The sequence below is a fragment of the Brachyhypopomus gauderio genome, unplaced genomic scaffold (genome assembly GCF_052324685.1).
Source record: "Brachyhypopomus gauderio isolate BG-103 unplaced genomic scaffold, BGAUD_0.2 sc173, whole genome shotgun sequence".
Taxonomy (NCBI): Eukaryota; Metazoa; Chordata; class Actinopteri; order Gymnotiformes; family Hypopomidae; genus Brachyhypopomus; species Brachyhypopomus gauderio.
Window position 1 is genome coordinate 281879 of NW_027506994.1, and position 17249 is coordinate 299127.

A 17249-nucleotide genomic window follows, 5' to 3' on the forward strand; every position below is an offset into this window, starting at 1 on the left:
CAACACAAGAGCTCATTATATAGTGAGTAAATGAGAGAAAGAAAGAAACTCCTGTGACATCATAATTGAACAAGCTTCAACAATGTAATTTCAGGTTTATTGCTTTTCTTGAAATCTTCAGTTTTGACTGCCTAATCATTAATAAGTCTGATTTCTAACAAGCAAAAATACCACCAGTCAGAATGGCCGAGCGGTCTAAGGCGCCAGACTCAAGTTGATAAAACTTCCAAAAGTTGGGTTTTCTGGTCTCCCAAAGGAGGCGTGAGTTCAAATCCCACTTCTGACAAGTGTTTTTCAATCAACAAATGATTCTAGTTTTGCTGGAACATTCAACACAAGAGCTCATTACATAGTGAGTAAATGAGAGAAAGAAAGAAACTCCTGTGACATCATAATTGAACATACTTCAACAAAGTAATTTCAGGTTTATTGCTTTTCTTGAAATCTTCAGTTTTGACTGCCTAATCATTAATAAGACTGATTTCTAACAAGCAAAAATACCACCAGTCAGAATGGCCGAGGGGTCTAAGGCGCCAGACTCAAGTTGATAAAACTTCCAAAAGTTGGGATTTCTGGTCTCCCAAAGGAGGCGTGGGTTCAAATCCCACTTCTGACAAGTGTTTTCAATCAACAAATGAATCTAGTTTTGATAGAACTACAAACACAATAGCTCATTATATAATGAGTAAATGAGAGAAATAAAGAAACTCTTGTGACATTATAAGTGAACAAGGTTCAACTCCAGTCAGAATGGCCGAGCGGTCTAAGGCGCCAGACTCAAGTTGATGAAACTTCCAAAAGTAGGGGTTTCTGTTTTCCCAAAAGAGGCGTGGTTTCAAATCCCACTTCTGGCAAGTGTTTTTCCATCAACAAATGAATCTAGTTTTGCTGGAACATTCAACACAAGAGCTCATTATATAATGAGTAAATGAGAGAAAGAAAGAAACTCCTGTGACATCATAATTGAACATACTTGGACAATGTAATTTCAGGTTTATTGCTTTTCTTGAAATCTTCAGTTTTGACTGCCTAATCATTATAAGTCTGATTTCTAACAAGCAAAAACACGACCAGTCAGAATGGCCGAGGGGTCTAAGGCGCCAGACTCAAGTTGATAAAACTTCCAAAAGTTGGGATTTCTGGTCTCCCAAAGGAGGTGTGGGTTCAAATCCCACTTCTGACAAGTGTTTTTCAATCAACAAATGATTCTAGTTTTGCTGGAACATTCAACACAAGAGCTCATTACATAGTGAGTAAATGAGAGAAAGAAAGAAACTCCTGTGACATCATAATTGAACAAGCTTCAACAATGTAATTTCAGGTTTATTGCTTTTCTTGAAATCTTCAGTTTTGACTGCCTAATCATTAATAAGTCTGATTTCTAACAAGCAAAAATACCACCAGTCAGAATGGCCGAGCGGTCTAAGGCGCCAGACTCAAGTTGATAAAACTTCCAAAAGTTGGGATTTCTGGTCTCCCAAAGGAGGCGTGGGTTCAAATCCCACTTCTGACAAGTGTTTTCAATCAACAAATGAATCTAGTTTTGCTGGAACTTTCAACACAAGAGCTCATTATATAGTGAGTAAATGAGAGAAAGAAAGAAACTCCTGTGACATCATAATTGAACAAGCTTCAACAATGTAATTTCAGGTTTATTGCTTTTCTTGAAATCTTCAGTTTTGACTGCCTAATCATTAATAAGTCTGATTTCTAACAAGCAAAAATACCACCAGTCAGAATGGCCGAGCGGTCTAAGGCGCCAGACTCAAGTTGATAAAACTTCCAAAAGTTGGGTTTTCTGGTCTCCCAAAGGAGGCGTGAGTTCAAATCCCACTTCTGACAAGTGTTTTTCAATCAACAAATGATTCTAGTTTTGCTGGAACATTCAACACAAGAGCTCATTACATAGTGAGTAAATGAGAGAAAGAAAGAAACTCCTGTGACATCATAATTGAACATACTTGGACAATGTAATTTCAGGTTTATTGCTTTTCTTGAAATCTTCAGTTTTGACTGCCTAATCATTAATAAGTCTGATTTCTAACTAGCAAAAGTACCAGCAGTCAGAATGGCCGAGCGGTCTAAGGCGCCAGACTCAAGTTGATAAAACTTCCAAAAGTTGGGTTTTCTGGTCTCCCAAAGGAGGCGTGGGTTCAAATCCCACTTCTGACAAGTGTTTTTCCATCAACAAATGAATGTAGTTTTGCTGGAACTTTCAACACAAGAGCTCATTATATAGTGAGTAAATGAGAGAAAGAAAGAAACTCATGTGACATCATAATTGAACATACTTCAACAAAGTAATTTCAGGTTTATTGCTTTTCTTGAAATCTTCAGTTTTGACTGCCTAATCATTAATAAGACTGATTTCTAACAAGCAAAAATACCACCAGTCAGAATGGCCGAGCGGTCTAAGGCGCCAGACTCAAGTTGATAAAACTTCCAAAAGTTGGGTTTTCTGTTCTCCCAAAGGAGGCGTGGGTTCTAATCCCACTTCTGACAAGTGTTTTTCCATCAACAAATGAATGTAGTTTTGCTGGAACTTTCAACACAAGAGCTCATTATATAGTGAGTAAATGAGAGAAAGAAAGAAACTCCTGTGACATCATAATTGAACAAGCTTCAACAATGTAATTTCAGGTTTATTGCTTTTCTTGAAATCTTCAGTTTTGACTGCCTAATCATTAATAAGTCTGATTTCTAACAAGCAAAAATACCACCAGTCAGAATGGCCGAGCGGTCTAAGGCGCCAGACTCAAGTTGATAAAACTTCCAAAAGTTGGGATTTCTGGTCTCCCAAAGGAGGCGTGGGTTCAAATCCCACTTCTGACAAGTGTTTTCAATCAACAAATGAATCTAGTTTTGCTGGAACTTTCAACACAAGAGCTCATTATATAGTGAGTAAATGAGAGAAAGAAAGAAACTCCTGTGACATCATAATTGAACAAGCTTCAACAATGTAATTTCAGGTTTATTGCTTTTCTTGAAATCTTCAGTTTTGACTGCCTAATCATTAATAAGTCTGATTTCTAACAAGCAAAAATACCACCAGTCAGAATGGCCGAGCGGTCTAAGGCGCCAGACTCCAGTTGATAAAACTTCCAAAAGTTGGGTTTTCTGGTCTCCCAAAGGAGGCGTGAGTTCAAATCCCACTTCTGACAAGTGTTTTTCAATCAACAAATGATTCTAGTTTTGCTGGAACATTCAACACAAGAGCTCATTACATAGTGAGTAAATGAGAGAAAGAAAGAAACTCCTGTGACATCATAATTGAACAAGCTTCAACAATGTAATTTCAGGTTTATTGCTTTTCTTGAAATCTTCAGTTTTGACTGCCTAATCATTAATAAGTCTGATTTCTAACAAGCAAAAATACCACCAGTCAGAATGGCCGAGCGGTCTAAGGCGCCAGACTCAAGTTGATAAAACTTCCAAAAGTTGGGATTTCTGGTCTCCCAAAGGAGGCGTGGGTTCAAATCCCACTTCTGACAAGTGTTTTCAATCAACAAATGAATCTAGTTTTGCTGGAACTTTCAACACAAGAGCTCATTATATAGTGAGTAAATGAGAGAAAGAAAGAAACTCCTGTGACATCATAATTGAACAAGCTTCAACAATGTAATTTCAGGTTTATTGCTTTTCTTGAAATCTTCAGTTTTGACTGCCTAATCATTAATAAGTCTGATTTCTAACAAGCAAAAATACCACCAGTCAGAATGGCCGAGCGGTCTAAGGCGCCAGACTCAAGTTGATAAAACTTCCAAAAGTTGGGTTTTCTGGTCTCCCAAAGGAGGCGTGAGTTCAAATCCCACTTCTGACAAGTGTTTTTCAATCAACAAATGATTCTAGTTTTGCTGGAACATTCAACACAAGAGCTCATTACATAGTGAGTAAATGAGAGAAAGAAAGAAACTCCTGTGACATCATAATTGAACATACTTGGACAATGTAATTTCAGGTGTATTGCTTTTCTTGAAATCTTCAGTTTTGACTGCCTAATCATTAATAAGTCTGATTTCTAACTAGCAAAAGTACCAGCAGTCAGAATGGCCGAGCGGTCTAAGGCGCCAGACTCAAGTTGATAAAACTTCCAAAAGTTGGGTTTTCTGGTCTCCCAAAGGAGGCGTGGGTTCAAATCCCACTTCTGACAAGTGTTTTTCCATCAACAAATGAATGTAGTTTTGCTGGAACTTTCAACACAAGAGCTCATTATATAGTGAGTAAATGAGAGAAAGAAAGAAACTCCTGTGACATCATAATTGAACATACTTCAACAAAGTAATTTCAGGTTTATTGCTTTTCTTGAAATCTTCAGTTTTGACTGCCTAATCATTAATAAGTCTGATTTCTAACAAGCAAAAATACCACCAGTCAGAATGGCCGAGCGGTCTAAGGCGCCAGACTCAAGTTGATAAAACTTCCAAAAGTTGGCATTTCTGGTCTCCCAAAGGAGGCGTGGGTTCAAATCCCACTTCTGACAAGTGTTTTCAATCAACAAATGAATCTAGTTTTGATAGAACTACAAACACAATAGCTCATTATATAATGAGTAAATGAGAGAAATAAAGAAACTCTTGTGACATTATAAGTGAACAAGGTTCAACTCCAGTCAGAATGGCCGAGCGGTCTAAGGCGCCAGACTCAAGTTGATGAAACTTCCAAAAGTAGGGGTTTCTGTTTTCCCAAAAGAGGTGTGGTTTCAAATCCCACTTCTGGCAAGTGTTTTTCCATCAACAAATGAATCTAGTTTTGCTGGAACATTCAACACAAGAGCTCATTATATAATGAGTAAATGAGAGAAAGAAAGAAACTCCTGTGACATCATAATTGAACATACTTGGACAATGTAATTTCAGGTTTATTGCTTTTCTTGAAATCTTCAGTTTTGACTGCCTAATCATTATAAGTCTGATTTCTAACAAGCAAAAACACGACCAGTCAGAATGGCCGAGGGGTCTAAGGCGCCAGACTCAAGTTGATAAAACTTCCAAAAGTTGGGATTTCTGGTCTCCCAAAGGAGGCGTGGGTTCAAATCCCACTTCTGACAAGTGTTTTTCAATCAACAAATGATTCTAGTTTTGCTGGAACATTCAACACAAGAGCTCATTACATAGTGAGTAAATGAGAGAAAGAAAGAAACTCCTGTGACATCATAATTGAACAAGCTTCAACAATGTAATTTCAGGTTTATTGCTTTTCTTGAAATCTTCAGTTTTGACTGCCTAATCATTAATAAGTCTGATTTCTAACTAGCAAAAGTACCAGCAGTCAGAATGGCCGAGCGGTCTAAGGCGCCAGACTCAAGTTGATAAAACTTCCAAAAGTTGGGTTTTCTGGTCTCCCAAAGGAGGCGTGGGTTCTAATCCCACTTCTGACAAGTGTTTTTCCATCAACAAATGAATGTAGTTTTGCTGGAACTTTCAACACAAGAGCTCATTATATAGTGAGTAAATGAGAGAAAGAAAGAAACTCCTGTGACATCATAATTGAACAAGCTTCAACAATGTAATTTCAGGTTTATTGCTTTTCTTGAAATCTTCAGTTTTGACTGCCTAATCATTAATAAGTCTGATTTCTAACAAGCAAAAATACCACCAGTCAGAATGGCCGAGCGGTCTAAGGCGCCAGACTCAAGTTGATAAAACTTCCAAAAGTTGGGATTTCTGGTCTCCCAAAGGAGGCGTGGGTTCAAATCCCACTTCTGACAAGTGTTTTCAATCAACAAATGAATCTAGTTTTGCTGGAACTTTCAACACAAGAGCTCATTATATAGTGAGTAAATGAGAGAAAGAAAGAAACTCCTGTGACATCATAATTGAACAAGCTTCAACAATGTAATTTCAGGTTTATTGCTTTTCTTGAAATCTTCAGTTTTGACTGCCTAATCATTAATAAGTCTGATTTCTAACAAGCAAAAATACCACCAGTCAGAATGGCCGAGTGGTCTAAGGCGCCAGACTCAAGTTGATAAAACTTCCAAAAGTTGGGTTTTCTGGTCTCCCAAAGGAGGCGTGAGTTCAAATCCCACTTCTGACAAGTGTTTTTCAATCAACAAATGATTCTAGTTTTGCTGGAACATTCAACACAAGAGCTCATTACATAGTGAGTAAATGAGAGAAAGAAAGAAACTCCTGTGACATCATAATTGAACATACTTCAACAAAGTAATTTCAGGTTTATTGCTTTTCTTGAAATCTTCAGTTTTGACTGCCTAATCATTAATAAGACTGATTTCTAACAAGCAAAAATACCACCAGTCAGAATGGCCGAGCGGTCTAAGGCGCCAGACTCAAGTTGATAAAACTTCCAAAAGTTGGGTTTTCTGGTCTCCCAAAGGAGGCGTGGGTTCTAATCCCACTTCTGACAAGTGTTTTTCCATCAACAAATGAATGTAGTTTTGCTGGAACTTTCAACACAAGAGCTCATTATATAGTGAGTAAATGAGAGAAAGAAAGAAACTCCTGTGACATCATAATTGAACAAGCTTCAACAATGTAATTTCAGGTTTATTGCTTTTCTTGAAATCTTCAGTTTTGACTGCCTAATCATTAATAAGTCTGATTTCTAACAAGCAAAAATACCACCAGTCAGAATGGCCGAGGGGTCTAAGGCGCCAGACTCAAGTTGATAAAACTTCCAAAAGTTGGGATTTCTGGTCTCCCAAAGGAGGCGTGGGTTCAAATCCCACTTCTGACAAGTGTTTTCAATCAACAAATGAATCTAGTTTTGATAGAACTACAAACACAATAGCTCATTATATAATGAGTAAATGAGAGAAATAAAGAAACTCTTGTGACATTATAAGTGAACAAGGTTCAACTCCAGTCAGAATGGCCGAGCGGTCTAAGGCGCCAGACTCAAGTTGATGAAACTTCCAAAAGTAGGGGTTTCTGTTTTCCCAAAAGAGGCGTGGTTTCAAATCCCACTTCTGGCAAGTGTTTTTCCATCAACAAATGAATCTAGTTTTGCTGGAACATTCAACACAAGAGCTCATTATATAATGAGTAAATGAGAGAAAGAAAGAAACTCCTGTGACATCATAATTGAACATACTTGGACAATGTAATTTCAGGTTTATTGCTTTTCTTGAAATCTTCAGTTTTGACTGCCTAATCATTATAAGTCTGATTTCTAACAAGCAAAAACACGACCAGTCAGAATGGCCGAGCGGTCTAAGGCGCCAGACTCAAGTTGATAAAACTTCCAAAAGTTGGGTTTTCTGGTCTCCCAAAGGAGGCGTGAGTTCAAATCCCACTTCTGACAAGTGTTTTTCAATCAACAAATGATTCTAGTTTTGCTGGAACATTCAACACAAGAGCTCATTACATAGTGAGTAAATGAGAGAAAGAAAGAAACTCCTGTGACATCATAATTGAACAAGCTTCAACAATGTAATTTCAGGTTTATTGCTTTTCTTGAAATCTTCAGTTTTGACTGCCTAATCATTAATAAGTCTGATTTCTAACAAGCAAAAATACCACCAGTCAGAATGGCCGAGCGGTCTAAGGCGCCAGACTCAAGTTGATAAAACTTCCAAAAGTTGGGATTTCTGGTCTCCCAAAGGAGGCGTGGGTTCAAATCCCACTTCTGACAAGTGTTTTCAATCAACAAATGAATCTAGTTTTGCTGGAACTTTCAACACAAGAGCTCATTATATAGTGAGTAAATGAGAGAAAGAAAGAAACTCCTGTGACATCATAATTGAACAAGCTTCAACAATGTAATTTCAGGTTTATTGCTTTTCTTGAAATCTTCAGTTTTGACTGCCTAATCATTAATAAGTCTGATTTCTAACAAGCAAAAATACCACCAGTCAGAATGGCCGAGCGGTCTAAGGCGCCAGACTCAAGTTGATAAAACTTCCAAAAGTTGGGTTTTCTGGTCTCCCAAAGGAGGCGTGGGTTCTAATCCCACTTCTGACAAGTGTTTTTCCATCAACAAATGAATGTAGTTTTGCTGGAACTTTCAACACAAGAGCTCATTATATAGTGAGTAAATGAGAGAAAGAAAGAATCTCCTGTGACATCATAATTGAACAAGCTTCAACAATGTAATTTCAGGTTTATTGCTTTTCTTGAAATCTTCAGTTTTGACTGCCTAATCATTAATAAGTCTGATTTCTAACAAGCAAAAATACCACCAGTCAGAATGGCCGAGGGGTCTAAGGCGCCAGACTCAAGTTGATAAAACTTCCAAAAGTTGGGATTTCTGGTCTCCCAAAGGAGGCGTGGGTTCAAATCCCACTTCTGACAAGTGTTTTCAATCAACAAATGAATCTAGTTTTGATAGAACTACAAACACAATAGCTCATTATATAATGAGTAAATGAGAGAAATAAAGAAACTCTTGTGACATTATAAGTGAACAAGGTTCAACTCCAGTCAGAATGGCCGAGCGGTCTAAGGCGCCAGACTCAAGTTGATGAAACTTCCAAAAGTAGGGGTTTCTGTTTTCCCAAAAGAGGCGTGGTTTCAAATCCCACTTCTGGCAAGTGTTTTTCCATCAACAAATGAATCTAGTTTTGCTGGAACATTCAACACAAGAGCTCATTATATAATGAGTAAATGAGAGAAAGAAAGAAACTCCTGTGACATCATAATTGAACATACTTGGACAATGTAATTTCAGGTTTATTGCTTTTCTTGAAATCTTCAGTTTTGACTGCCTAATCATTATAAGTCTGATTTCTAACAAGCAAAAACACGACCAGTCAGAATGGCCGAGGGGTCTAAGGCGCCAGACTCAAGTTGATAAAACTTCCAAAAGTTGGGTTTTCTGGTCTCCCAAAGGAGGCGTGGGTTCTAATCCCACTTCTGACAAGTGTTTTTCCATCAACAAATGAATGTAGTTTTGCTGGAACTTTCAACACAAGAGCTCATTATATAGTGAGTAAATGAGAGAAAGAAAGAAACTCCTGTGACATCATAATTGAACAAGCTTCAACAATGTAATTTCAGGTTTATTGCTTTTCTTGAAATCTTCAGTTTTGACTGCCTAATCATTAATAAGTCTGATTTCTAACAAGCAAAAATACCACCAGTCAGAATGGCCGAGCGGTCTAAGGCGCCAGACTCAAGTTGATAAAACTTCCAAAAGTTGGGATTTCTGGTCTCCCAAAGGAGGCGTGGGTTCAAATCCCACTTCTGACAAGTGTTTTCAATCAACAAATGAATCTAGTTTTGCTGGAACTTTCAACACAAGAGCTCATTATATAGTGAGTAAATGAGAGAAAGAAAGAAACTCCTGTGACATCATAATTGAACAAGCTTCAACAATGTAATTTCAGGTTTATTGCTTTTCTTGAAATCTTCAGTTTTGACTGCCTAATCATTAATAAGTCTGATTTCTAACAAGCAAAAATACCACCAGTCAGAATGGCCGAGCGGTCTAAGGCGCCAGACTCCAGTTGATAAAACTTCCAAAAGTTGGGTTTTCTGGTCTCCCAAAGGAGGCGTGAGTTCAAATCCCACTTCTGACAAGTGTTTTTCAATCAACAAATGATTCTAGTTTTGCTGGAACATTCAACACAAGAGCTCATTACATAGTGAGTAAATGAGAGAAAGAAAGAAACTCCTGTGACATCATAATTGAACAAGCTTCAACAATGTAATTTCAGGTTTATTGCTTTTCTTGAAATCTTCAGTTTTGACTGCCTAATCATTAATAAGTCTGATTTCTAACAAGCAAAAATACCACCAGTCAGAATGGCCGAGCGGTCTAAGGCGCCAGACTCAAGTTGATAAAACTTCCAAAAGTTGGGATTTCTGGTCTCCCAAAGGAGGCGTGGGTTCAAATCCCACTTCTGACAAGTGTTTTCAATCAACAAATGAATCTAGTTTTGCTGGAACTTTCAACACAAGAGCTCATTATATAGTGAGTAAATGAGAGAAAGAAAGAAACTCCTGTGACATCATAATTGAACAAGCTTCAACAATGTAATTTCAGGTTTATTGCTTTTCTTGAAATCTTCAGTTTTGACTGCCTAATCATTAATAAGTCTGATTTCTAACAAGCAAAAATACCACCAGTCAGAATGGCCGAGCGGTCTAAGGCGCCAGACTCAAGTTGATAAAACTTCCAAAAGTTGGGTTTTCTGGTCTCCCAAAGGAGGCGTGAGTTCAAATCCCACTTCTGACAAGTGTTTTTCAATCAACAAATGATTCTAGTTTTGCTGGAACATTCAACACAAGAGCTCATTACATAGTGAGTAAATGAGAGAAAGAAAGAAACTCCTGTGACATCATAATTGAACATACTTGGACAATGTAATTTCAGGTTTATTGCTTTTCTTGAAATCTTCAGTTTTGACTGCCTAATCATTAATAAGTCTGATTTCTAACTAGCAAAAGTACCAGCAGTCAGAATGGCCGAGCGGTCTAAGGCGCCAGACTCAAGTTGATAAAACTTCCAAAAGTTGGGTTTTCTGGTCTCCCAAAGGAGGCGTGGGTTCAAATCCCACTTCTGACAAGTGTTTTTCCATCAACAAATGAATGTAGTTTTGCTGGAACTTTCAACACAAGAGCTCATTATATAGTGAGTAAATGAGAGAAAGAAAGAAACTCCTGTGACATCATAATTGAACATACTTCAACAAAGTAATTTCAGGTTTATTGCTTTTCTTGAAATCTTCAGTTTTGACTGCCTAATCATTAATAAGTCTGATTTCTAACAAGCAAAAATGCCACCAGTCAGAATGGCCGAGCGGTCTAAGGCGCCAGACTCAAGTTGATAAAACTTCCAAAAGTTGGGATTTCTGGTCTCCCAAAGGAGGCGTGGGTTCAAATCCCACTTCTGACAAGTGTTTTCAATCAACAAATGAATCTAGTTTTGATAGAACTACAAACACAATAGCTCATTATATAATGAGTAAATGAGAGAAATAAAGAAACTCTTGTGACATTATAAGTGAACAAGGTTCAACTCCAGTCAGAATGGCCGAGCGGTCTAAGGCGCCAGACTCAAGTTGATGAAACTTCCAAAAGTAGGGGTTTCTGTTTTCCCAAAAGAGGCGTGGTTTCAAATCCCACTTCTGGCAAGTGTTTTTCCATCAACAAATGAATCTAGTTTTGCTGGAACATTCAACACAAGAGCTCATTATATAATGAGTAAATGAGAGAAAGAAAGAAACTCCTGTGACATCATAATTGAACATACTTGGACAATGTAATTTCAGGTTTATTGCTTTTCTTGAAATCTTCAGTTTTGACTGCCTAATCATTATAAGTCTGATTTCTAACAAGCAAAAACACGACCAGTCAGAATGGCCGAGGGGTCTAAGGCGCCAGACTCAAGTTGATAAAACTTCCAAAAGTTGGGATTTCTGGTCTCCCAAAGGAGGCGTGGGTTCAAATCCCACTTCTGACAAGTGTTTTCAATCAACAAATGATTCTAGTTTTGCTGGAACATTCAACACAAGAGCTCATTACATAGTGAGTAAATGAGAGAAAGAAAGAAACTCCTGTGACATCATAATTGAACAAGCTTCAACAATGTAATTTCAGGTTTATTGCTTTTCTTGAAATCTTCAGTTTTGACTGCCTAATCATTAATAAGTCTGATTTCTAACAAGCAAAAATACCACCAGTCAGAATGGCCGAGCGGTCTAAGGCGCCAGACTCAAGTTGATAAAACTTCCAAAAGTTGGGTTTTCTGGTCTCCCAAAGGAGGCGTGAGTTCAAATCCCACTTCTGACAAGTGTTTTTCAATCAACAAATGATTCTAGTTTTGCTGGAACATTCAACACAAGAGCTCATTACATAGTGAGTAAATGAGAGAAAGAAAGAAACTCCTGTGACATCATAATTGAACATACTTGGACAATGTAATTTCAGGTTTATTGCTTTTCTTGAAATCTTCAGTTTTGACTGCCTAATCATTAATAAGTCTGATTTCTAACTAGCAAAAGTACCAGCAGTCAGAATGGCCGAGCGGTCTAAGGCGCCAGACTCAAGTTGATAAAACTTCCAAAAGTTGGGTTTTCTGGTCTCCCAAAGGAGGCGTGGGTTCAAATCCCACTTCTGACAAGTGTTTTTCCATCAACAAATGAATGTAGTTTTGCTGGAACTTTCAACACAAGAGCTCATTATATAGTGAGTAAATGAGAGAAAGAAAGAAACTCCTGTGACATCATAATTGAACATACTTCAACAAAGTAATTTCAGGTTTATTGCTTTTCTTGAAATCTTCAGTTTTGACTGCCTAATCATTAATAAGTCTGATTTCTAACAAGCAAAAATGCCACCAGTCAGAATGGCCGAGCGGTCTAAGGCGCCAGACTCAAGTTGATAAAACTTCCAAAAGTTGGGATTTCTGGTCTCCCAAAGGAGGCGTGGGTTCAAATCCCACTTCTGACAAGTGTTTTCAATCAACAAATGAATCTAGTTTTGATAGAACTACAAACACAATAGCTCATTATATAATGAGTAAATGAGAGAAATAAAGAAACTCTTGTGACATTATAAGTGAACAAGGTTCAACTCCAGTCAGAATGGCCGAGCGGTCTAAGGCGCCAGACTCAAGTTGATGAAACTTCCAAAAGTAGGGGTTTCTGTTTTCCCAAAAGAGGCGTGGTTTCAAATCCCACTTCTGGCAAGTGTTTTTCCATCAACAAATGAATCTAGTTTTGCTGGAACATTCAACACAAGAGCTCATTATATAATGAGTAAATGAGAGAAAGAAAGAAACTCCTGTGACATCATAATTGAACATACTTGGACAATGTAATTTCAGGTTTATTGCTTTTCTTGAAATCTTCAGTTTTGACTGCCTAATCATTATAAGTCTGATTTCTAACAAGCAAAAACACGACCAGTCAGAATGGCCGAGGGGTCTAAGGCGCCAGACTCAAGTTGATAAAACTTCCAAAAGTTGGGATTTCTGGTCTCCCAAAGGAGGCGTGGGTTCAAATCCCACTTCTGACAAGTGTTTTTCAATCAACAAATGATTCTAGTTTTGCTGGAACATTCAACACAAGAGCTCATTACATAGTGAGTAAATGAGAGAAAGAAAGAAACTCCTGTGACATCATAATTGAACAAGCTTCAACAATGTAATTTCAGGTTTATTGCTTTTCTTGAAATCTTCAGTTTTGACTGCCTAATCATTAATAAGTCTGATTTCTAACAAGCAAAAATACCACCAGTCAGAATGGCCGAGCGGTCTAAGGCGCCAGACTCAAGTTGATAAAACTTCCAAAAGTTGGGTTTTCTGGTCTCCCAAAGGAGGCGTGAGTTCAAATCCCACTTCTGACAAGTGTTTTTCAATCAACAAATGATTCTAGTTTTGCTGGAACATTCAACACAAGAGCTCATTACATAGTGAGTAAATGAGAGAAAGAAAGAAACTCCTGTGACATCATAATTGAACAAGCTTCAACAATGTAATTTCAGGTTTATTGCTTTTCTTGAAATCTTCAGTTTTGACTGCCTAATCATTATAAGTCTGATTTCTAACAAGCAAAAACACGCCCAGTCAGAATGGCCGAGCGGTCTAAGGCGCCAGACTCAAGTTGATAAAACTTCCAAAAGTTGGGTTTTCTGGTCTCCCAAAGGAGGCGTGAGTTCAAATCCCACTTCTGACAAGTGTTTTTCAATCAACAAATGATTCTAGTTTTGCTGGAACATTCAACACAAGAGCTCATTACATAGTGAGTAAATGAGAGAAAGAAAGAAACTCCTGTGACATCATAATTGAACATACTTGGACAATGTAATTTCAGGTTTATTGCTTTTCTTGAAATCTTCAGTTTTGACTGCCTAATCATTAATAAGTCTGATTTCTAACTAGCAAAAGTACCAGCAGTCAGAATGGCCGAGCGGTCTAAGGCGCCAGACTCAAGTTGATAAAACTTCCAAAAGTTGGGTTTTCTGGTCTCCCAAAGGAGGCGTGGGTTCAAATCCCACTTCTGACAAGTGTTTTTCCATCAACAAATGAATGTAGTTTTGCTGGAACTTTCAACACAAGAGCTCATTATATAGTGAGTAAATGAGAGAAAGAAAGAAACTCCTGTGACATCATAATTGAACATACTTCAACAAAGTAATTTCAGGTTTATTGCTTTTCTTGAAATCTTCAGTTTTGACTGCCTAATCATTAATAAGTCTGATTTCTAACAAGCAAAAATGCCACCAGTCAGAATGGCCGAGCGGTCTAAGGCGCCAGACTCAAGTTGATAAAACTTCCAAAAGTTGGGATTTCTGGTCTCCCAAAGGAGGCGTGGGTTCAAATCCCACTTCTGACAAGTGTTTTCAATCAACAAATGAATCTAGTTTTGATAGAACTACAAACACAATAGCTCATTATATAATGAGTAAATGAGAGAAATAAAGAAACTCTTGTGACATTATAAGTGAACAAGGTTCAACTCCAGTCAGAATGGCCGAGCGGTCTAAGGCGCCAGACTCAAGTTGATGAAACTTCCAAAAGTAGGGGTTTCTGTTTTCCCAAAAGAGGCGTGGTTTCAAATCCCACTTCTGGCAAGTGTTTTTCCATCAACAAATGAATCTAGTTTTGCTGGAACATTCAACACAAGAGCTCATTATATAATGAGTAAATGAGAGAAAGAAAGAAACTCCTGTGACATCATAATTGAACATACTTGGACAATGTAATTTCAGGTTTATTGCTTTTCTTGAAATCTTCAGTTTTGACTGCCTAATCATTATAAGTCTGATTTCTAACAAGCAAAAACACGACCAGTCAGAATGGCCGAGGGGTCTAAGGCGCCAGACTCAAGTTGATAAAACTTCCAAAAGTTGGGATTTCTGGTCTCCCAAAGGAGGCGTGGGTTCAAATCCCACTTCTGACAAGTGTTTTTCAATCAACAAATGATTCTAGTTTTGCTGGAACATTCAACACAAGAGCTCATTACATAGTGAGTAAATGAGAGAAAGAAAGAAACTCCTGTGACATCATAATTGAACAAGCTTCAACAATGTAATTTCAGGTTTATTGCTTTTCTTGAAATCTTCAGTTTTGACTGCCTAATCATTAATAAGTCTGATTTCTAACAAGCAAAAATACCACCAGTCAGAATGGCCGAGCGGTCTAAGGCGCCAGACTCAAGTTGATAAAACTTCCAAAAGTTGGGTTTTCTGGTCTCCCAAAGGAGGCGTGAGTTCAAATCCCACTTCTGACAAGTGTTTTTCAATCAACAAATGATTCTAGTTTTGCTGGAACATTCAACACAAGAGCTCATTACATAGTGAGTAAATGAGAGAAAGAAAGAAACTCCTGTGACATCATAATTGAACATACTTGGACAATGTAATTTCAGGTTTATTGCTTTTCTTGAAATCTTCAGTTTTGACTGCCTAATCATTAATAAGTCTGATTTCTAACTAGCAAAAGTACCAGCAGTCAGAATGGCCGAGCGGTCTAAGGCGCCAGACTCAAGTTGATAAAACTTCCAAAAGTTGGGTTTTCTGGTCTCCCAAAGGAGGCGTGGGTTCAAATCCCACTTCTGACAAGTGTTTTTCCATCAACAAATGAATGTAGTTTTGCTGGAACTTTCAACACAAGAGCTCATTATATAGTGAGTAAATGAGAGAAAGAAAGAAACTCCTGTGACATCATAATTGAACATACTTCAACAAAGTAATTTCAGGTTTATTGCTTTTCTTGAAATCTTCAGTTTTGACTGCCTAATCATTAATAAGTCTGATTTCTAACAAGCAAAAATACCACCAGTCAGAATGGCCGAGCGGTCTAAGGCGCCAGACTCAAGTTGATAAAACTTCCAAAAGTTGGGATTTCTGGTCTCCCAAAGGAGGCGTGGGTTCTAATCCCACTTCTGACAAGTGTTTTTCCATCAACAAATGAATGTAGTTTTGCTGGAACTTTCAACACAAGAGCTCATTATATAGTGAGTAAATGAGAGAAAGAAAGAAACTCCTGTGACATCATAATTGAACAAGCTTCAACAATGTAATTTCAGGTTTATTGCTTTTCTTGAAATCTTCAGTTTTGACTGCCTAATCATTAATAAGTCTGATTTCTAACAAGCAAAAATACCACCAGTCAGAATGGCCGAGGGGTCTAAGGCGCCAGACTCAAGTTGATAAAACTTCCAAAAGTTGGGATTTCTGGTCTCCCAAAGGAGGCGTGGGTTCAAATCCCACTTCTGACAAGTGTTTTTCAATCAACAAATGATTCTAGTTTTGCTGGAACATTCAACACAAGAGCTCATTACATAGTGAGTAAATGAGAGAAAGAAAGAAACTCCTGTGACATCATAATTGAACAAGCTTCAACAATGTAATTTCAGGTTTATTGCTTTTCTTGAAATCTTCAGTTTTGACTGCCTAATCATTAATAAGTCTGATTTCTAACAAGCAAAAATACCACCAGTCAGAATGGCCGAGCGGTCTAAGGCGCCAGACTCAAGTTGATAAAACTTCCAAAAGTTGGGTTTTCTGGTCTCCCAAAGGAGGCGTGAGTTCAAATCCCACTTCTGACAAGTGTTTTTCAATCAACAAATGATTCTAGTTTTGCTGGAACATTCAACACAAGAGCTCATTACATAGTGAGTAAATGAGAGAAAGAAAGAAACTCCTGTGACATCATAATTGAACATACTTGGACAATGTAATTTCAGGTTTATTGCTTTTCTTGAAATCTTCAGTTTTGACTGCCTAATCATTAATAAGTCTGATTTCTAACTAGCAAAAGTACCAGCAGTCAGAATGGCCGAGCGGTCTAAGGCGCCAGACTCAAGTTGATAAAACTTCCAAAAGTTGGGTTTTCTGGTCTCCCAAAGGAGGCGTGGGTTCAAATCCCACTTCTGACAAGTGTTTTTCCATCAACAAATGAATGTAGTTTTGCTGGAACTTTCAACACAAGAGCTCATTATATAGTGAGTAAATGAGAGAAAGAAAGAAACTCCTGTGACATCATAATTGAACATACTTCAACAAAGTAATTTCAGGTTTATTGCTTTTCTTGAAATCTTCAGTTTTGACTGCCTAATCATTAATAAGTCTGATTTCTAACAAGCAAAAATACCACCAGTCAGAATGGCCGAGCGGTCTAAGGCGCCAGACTCAAGTTGATAAAACTTCCAAAAGTTGGGATTTCTGGTCTCCCAAAGGAGGCGTGGGTTCAAATCCCACTTCTGACAAGTGTTTTCAATCAACAAATGAATCTAGTTTTGATAGAACTACAAACACAATAGCTCATTATATAATGAGTAAATGAGAGAAATAAAGAAACTCTTGTGACATTATAAGTGAACAAGGTTCAACTCCAGTCAG

At 37.8% G+C, this 17249-nt stretch overlaps 35 non-coding genes across 35 annotated transcripts; all 35 read left to right on the top strand.

The window, feature by feature from the left end:
- The first annotated feature begins 506 nt into the window (after nucleotides 1-506).
- trnal-caa (transfer RNA leucine (anticodon CAA)) lies at nucleotides 507-616 on the top strand. The gene is made up of 2 exons: nucleotides 507-544; nucleotides 571-616. It is a non-coding gene; the product is annotated as a tRNA-Leu (tRNA).
- Nucleotides 617-1073: 457 nt separating this feature from the next.
- trnal-caa (transfer RNA leucine (anticodon CAA)) lies at nucleotides 1074-1183 on the top strand. Its single transcript has 2 exons — nucleotides 1074-1111; nucleotides 1138-1183. It is a non-coding gene; the product is annotated as a tRNA-Leu (tRNA).
- Nucleotides 1184-1403: 220 nt separating this feature from the next.
- Nucleotides 1404-1513, top strand: trnal-caa (transfer RNA leucine (anticodon CAA)). The gene is made up of 2 exons: nucleotides 1404-1441; nucleotides 1468-1513. It is a non-coding gene; the product is annotated as a tRNA-Leu (tRNA).
- A 549-nt stretch (nucleotides 1514-2062) lies between these two features.
- On the top strand, nucleotides 2063-2172 carry trnal-caa (transfer RNA leucine (anticodon CAA)). The gene is made up of 2 exons: nucleotides 2063-2100; nucleotides 2127-2172. It is a non-coding gene; the product is annotated as a tRNA-Leu (tRNA).
- A 550-nt stretch (nucleotides 2173-2722) lies between these two features.
- On the top strand, nucleotides 2723-2832 carry trnal-caa (transfer RNA leucine (anticodon CAA)). Its single transcript has 2 exons — nucleotides 2723-2760; nucleotides 2787-2832. It is a non-coding gene; the product is annotated as a tRNA-Leu (tRNA).
- Nucleotides 2833-3051: 219 nt separating this feature from the next.
- Nucleotides 3052-3161, top strand: trnaw-cca (transfer RNA tryptophan (anticodon CCA)). The gene is made up of 2 exons: nucleotides 3052-3089; nucleotides 3116-3161. It is a non-coding gene; the product is annotated as a tRNA-Trp (tRNA).
- A 220-nt stretch (nucleotides 3162-3381) lies between these two features.
- On the top strand, nucleotides 3382-3491 carry trnal-caa (transfer RNA leucine (anticodon CAA)). Its single transcript has 2 exons — nucleotides 3382-3419; nucleotides 3446-3491. It is a non-coding gene; the product is annotated as a tRNA-Leu (tRNA).
- Nucleotides 3492-4040: 549 nt separating this feature from the next.
- Nucleotides 4041-4150, top strand: trnal-caa (transfer RNA leucine (anticodon CAA)). The gene is made up of 2 exons: nucleotides 4041-4078; nucleotides 4105-4150. It is a non-coding gene; the product is annotated as a tRNA-Leu (tRNA).
- A 220-nt stretch (nucleotides 4151-4370) lies between these two features.
- trnal-caa (transfer RNA leucine (anticodon CAA)) lies at nucleotides 4371-4480 on the top strand. Its single transcript has 2 exons — nucleotides 4371-4408; nucleotides 4435-4480. It is a non-coding gene; the product is annotated as a tRNA-Leu (tRNA).
- Nucleotides 4481-4937: 457 nt separating this feature from the next.
- trnal-caa (transfer RNA leucine (anticodon CAA)) lies at nucleotides 4938-5047 on the top strand. The gene is made up of 2 exons: nucleotides 4938-4975; nucleotides 5002-5047. It is a non-coding gene; the product is annotated as a tRNA-Leu (tRNA).
- Nucleotides 5048-5267: 220 nt separating this feature from the next.
- trnal-caa (transfer RNA leucine (anticodon CAA)) lies at nucleotides 5268-5377 on the top strand. The gene is made up of 2 exons: nucleotides 5268-5305; nucleotides 5332-5377. It is a non-coding gene; the product is annotated as a tRNA-Leu (tRNA).
- Nucleotides 5378-5597: 220 nt separating this feature from the next.
- trnal-caa (transfer RNA leucine (anticodon CAA)) lies at nucleotides 5598-5707 on the top strand. The gene is made up of 2 exons: nucleotides 5598-5635; nucleotides 5662-5707. It is a non-coding gene; the product is annotated as a tRNA-Leu (tRNA).
- Nucleotides 5708-5926: 219 nt separating this feature from the next.
- Nucleotides 5927-6036, top strand: trnal-caa (transfer RNA leucine (anticodon CAA)). The gene is made up of 2 exons: nucleotides 5927-5964; nucleotides 5991-6036. It is a non-coding gene; the product is annotated as a tRNA-Leu (tRNA).
- A 220-nt stretch (nucleotides 6037-6256) lies between these two features.
- Nucleotides 6257-6366, top strand: trnal-caa (transfer RNA leucine (anticodon CAA)). Its single transcript has 2 exons — nucleotides 6257-6294; nucleotides 6321-6366. It is a non-coding gene; the product is annotated as a tRNA-Leu (tRNA).
- A 220-nt stretch (nucleotides 6367-6586) lies between these two features.
- Nucleotides 6587-6696, top strand: trnal-caa (transfer RNA leucine (anticodon CAA)). Its single transcript has 2 exons — nucleotides 6587-6624; nucleotides 6651-6696. It is a non-coding gene; the product is annotated as a tRNA-Leu (tRNA).
- Nucleotides 6697-7483: 787 nt separating this feature from the next.
- Nucleotides 7484-7593, top strand: trnal-caa (transfer RNA leucine (anticodon CAA)). The gene is made up of 2 exons: nucleotides 7484-7521; nucleotides 7548-7593. It is a non-coding gene; the product is annotated as a tRNA-Leu (tRNA).
- A 219-nt stretch (nucleotides 7594-7812) lies between these two features.
- trnal-caa (transfer RNA leucine (anticodon CAA)) lies at nucleotides 7813-7922 on the top strand. Its single transcript has 2 exons — nucleotides 7813-7850; nucleotides 7877-7922. It is a non-coding gene; the product is annotated as a tRNA-Leu (tRNA).
- A 220-nt stretch (nucleotides 7923-8142) lies between these two features.
- trnal-caa (transfer RNA leucine (anticodon CAA)) lies at nucleotides 8143-8252 on the top strand. The gene is made up of 2 exons: nucleotides 8143-8180; nucleotides 8207-8252. It is a non-coding gene; the product is annotated as a tRNA-Leu (tRNA).
- Nucleotides 8253-9039: 787 nt separating this feature from the next.
- Nucleotides 9040-9149, top strand: trnal-caa (transfer RNA leucine (anticodon CAA)). The gene is made up of 2 exons: nucleotides 9040-9077; nucleotides 9104-9149. It is a non-coding gene; the product is annotated as a tRNA-Leu (tRNA).
- Nucleotides 9150-9368: 219 nt separating this feature from the next.
- Nucleotides 9369-9478, top strand: trnaw-cca (transfer RNA tryptophan (anticodon CCA)). The gene is made up of 2 exons: nucleotides 9369-9406; nucleotides 9433-9478. It is a non-coding gene; the product is annotated as a tRNA-Trp (tRNA).
- A 220-nt stretch (nucleotides 9479-9698) lies between these two features.
- trnal-caa (transfer RNA leucine (anticodon CAA)) lies at nucleotides 9699-9808 on the top strand. The gene is made up of 2 exons: nucleotides 9699-9736; nucleotides 9763-9808. It is a non-coding gene; the product is annotated as a tRNA-Leu (tRNA).
- A 549-nt stretch (nucleotides 9809-10357) lies between these two features.
- trnal-caa (transfer RNA leucine (anticodon CAA)) lies at nucleotides 10358-10467 on the top strand. Its single transcript has 2 exons — nucleotides 10358-10395; nucleotides 10422-10467. It is a non-coding gene; the product is annotated as a tRNA-Leu (tRNA).
- Nucleotides 10468-10687: 220 nt separating this feature from the next.
- On the top strand, nucleotides 10688-10797 carry trnal-caa (transfer RNA leucine (anticodon CAA)). The gene is made up of 2 exons: nucleotides 10688-10725; nucleotides 10752-10797. It is a non-coding gene; the product is annotated as a tRNA-Leu (tRNA).
- Nucleotides 10798-11254: 457 nt separating this feature from the next.
- On the top strand, nucleotides 11255-11364 carry trnal-caa (transfer RNA leucine (anticodon CAA)). The gene is made up of 2 exons: nucleotides 11255-11292; nucleotides 11319-11364. It is a non-coding gene; the product is annotated as a tRNA-Leu (tRNA).
- A 549-nt stretch (nucleotides 11365-11913) lies between these two features.
- trnal-caa (transfer RNA leucine (anticodon CAA)) lies at nucleotides 11914-12023 on the top strand. The gene is made up of 2 exons: nucleotides 11914-11951; nucleotides 11978-12023. It is a non-coding gene; the product is annotated as a tRNA-Leu (tRNA).
- Nucleotides 12024-12243: 220 nt separating this feature from the next.
- Nucleotides 12244-12353, top strand: trnal-caa (transfer RNA leucine (anticodon CAA)). The gene is made up of 2 exons: nucleotides 12244-12281; nucleotides 12308-12353. It is a non-coding gene; the product is annotated as a tRNA-Leu (tRNA).
- Nucleotides 12354-12810: 457 nt separating this feature from the next.
- Nucleotides 12811-12920, top strand: trnal-caa (transfer RNA leucine (anticodon CAA)). The gene is made up of 2 exons: nucleotides 12811-12848; nucleotides 12875-12920. It is a non-coding gene; the product is annotated as a tRNA-Leu (tRNA).
- Nucleotides 12921-13799: 879 nt separating this feature from the next.
- Nucleotides 13800-13909, top strand: trnal-caa (transfer RNA leucine (anticodon CAA)). The gene is made up of 2 exons: nucleotides 13800-13837; nucleotides 13864-13909. It is a non-coding gene; the product is annotated as a tRNA-Leu (tRNA).
- Nucleotides 13910-14129: 220 nt separating this feature from the next.
- Nucleotides 14130-14239, top strand: trnal-caa (transfer RNA leucine (anticodon CAA)). Its single transcript has 2 exons — nucleotides 14130-14167; nucleotides 14194-14239. It is a non-coding gene; the product is annotated as a tRNA-Leu (tRNA).
- A 457-nt stretch (nucleotides 14240-14696) lies between these two features.
- Nucleotides 14697-14806, top strand: trnal-caa (transfer RNA leucine (anticodon CAA)). Its single transcript has 2 exons — nucleotides 14697-14734; nucleotides 14761-14806. It is a non-coding gene; the product is annotated as a tRNA-Leu (tRNA).
- Nucleotides 14807-15356: 550 nt separating this feature from the next.
- trnal-caa (transfer RNA leucine (anticodon CAA)) lies at nucleotides 15357-15466 on the top strand. Its single transcript has 2 exons — nucleotides 15357-15394; nucleotides 15421-15466. It is a non-coding gene; the product is annotated as a tRNA-Leu (tRNA).
- A 220-nt stretch (nucleotides 15467-15686) lies between these two features.
- Nucleotides 15687-15796, top strand: trnal-caa (transfer RNA leucine (anticodon CAA)). The gene is made up of 2 exons: nucleotides 15687-15724; nucleotides 15751-15796. It is a non-coding gene; the product is annotated as a tRNA-Leu (tRNA).
- Nucleotides 15797-16016: 220 nt separating this feature from the next.
- trnal-caa (transfer RNA leucine (anticodon CAA)) lies at nucleotides 16017-16126 on the top strand. The gene is made up of 2 exons: nucleotides 16017-16054; nucleotides 16081-16126. It is a non-coding gene; the product is annotated as a tRNA-Leu (tRNA).
- A 550-nt stretch (nucleotides 16127-16676) lies between these two features.
- Nucleotides 16677-16786, top strand: trnal-caa (transfer RNA leucine (anticodon CAA)). The gene is made up of 2 exons: nucleotides 16677-16714; nucleotides 16741-16786. It is a non-coding gene; the product is annotated as a tRNA-Leu (tRNA).
- A 220-nt stretch (nucleotides 16787-17006) lies between these two features.
- On the top strand, nucleotides 17007-17116 carry trnal-caa (transfer RNA leucine (anticodon CAA)). The gene is made up of 2 exons: nucleotides 17007-17044; nucleotides 17071-17116. It is a non-coding gene; the product is annotated as a tRNA-Leu (tRNA).
- Nucleotides 17117-17249: the final 133 nt, after the last annotated feature.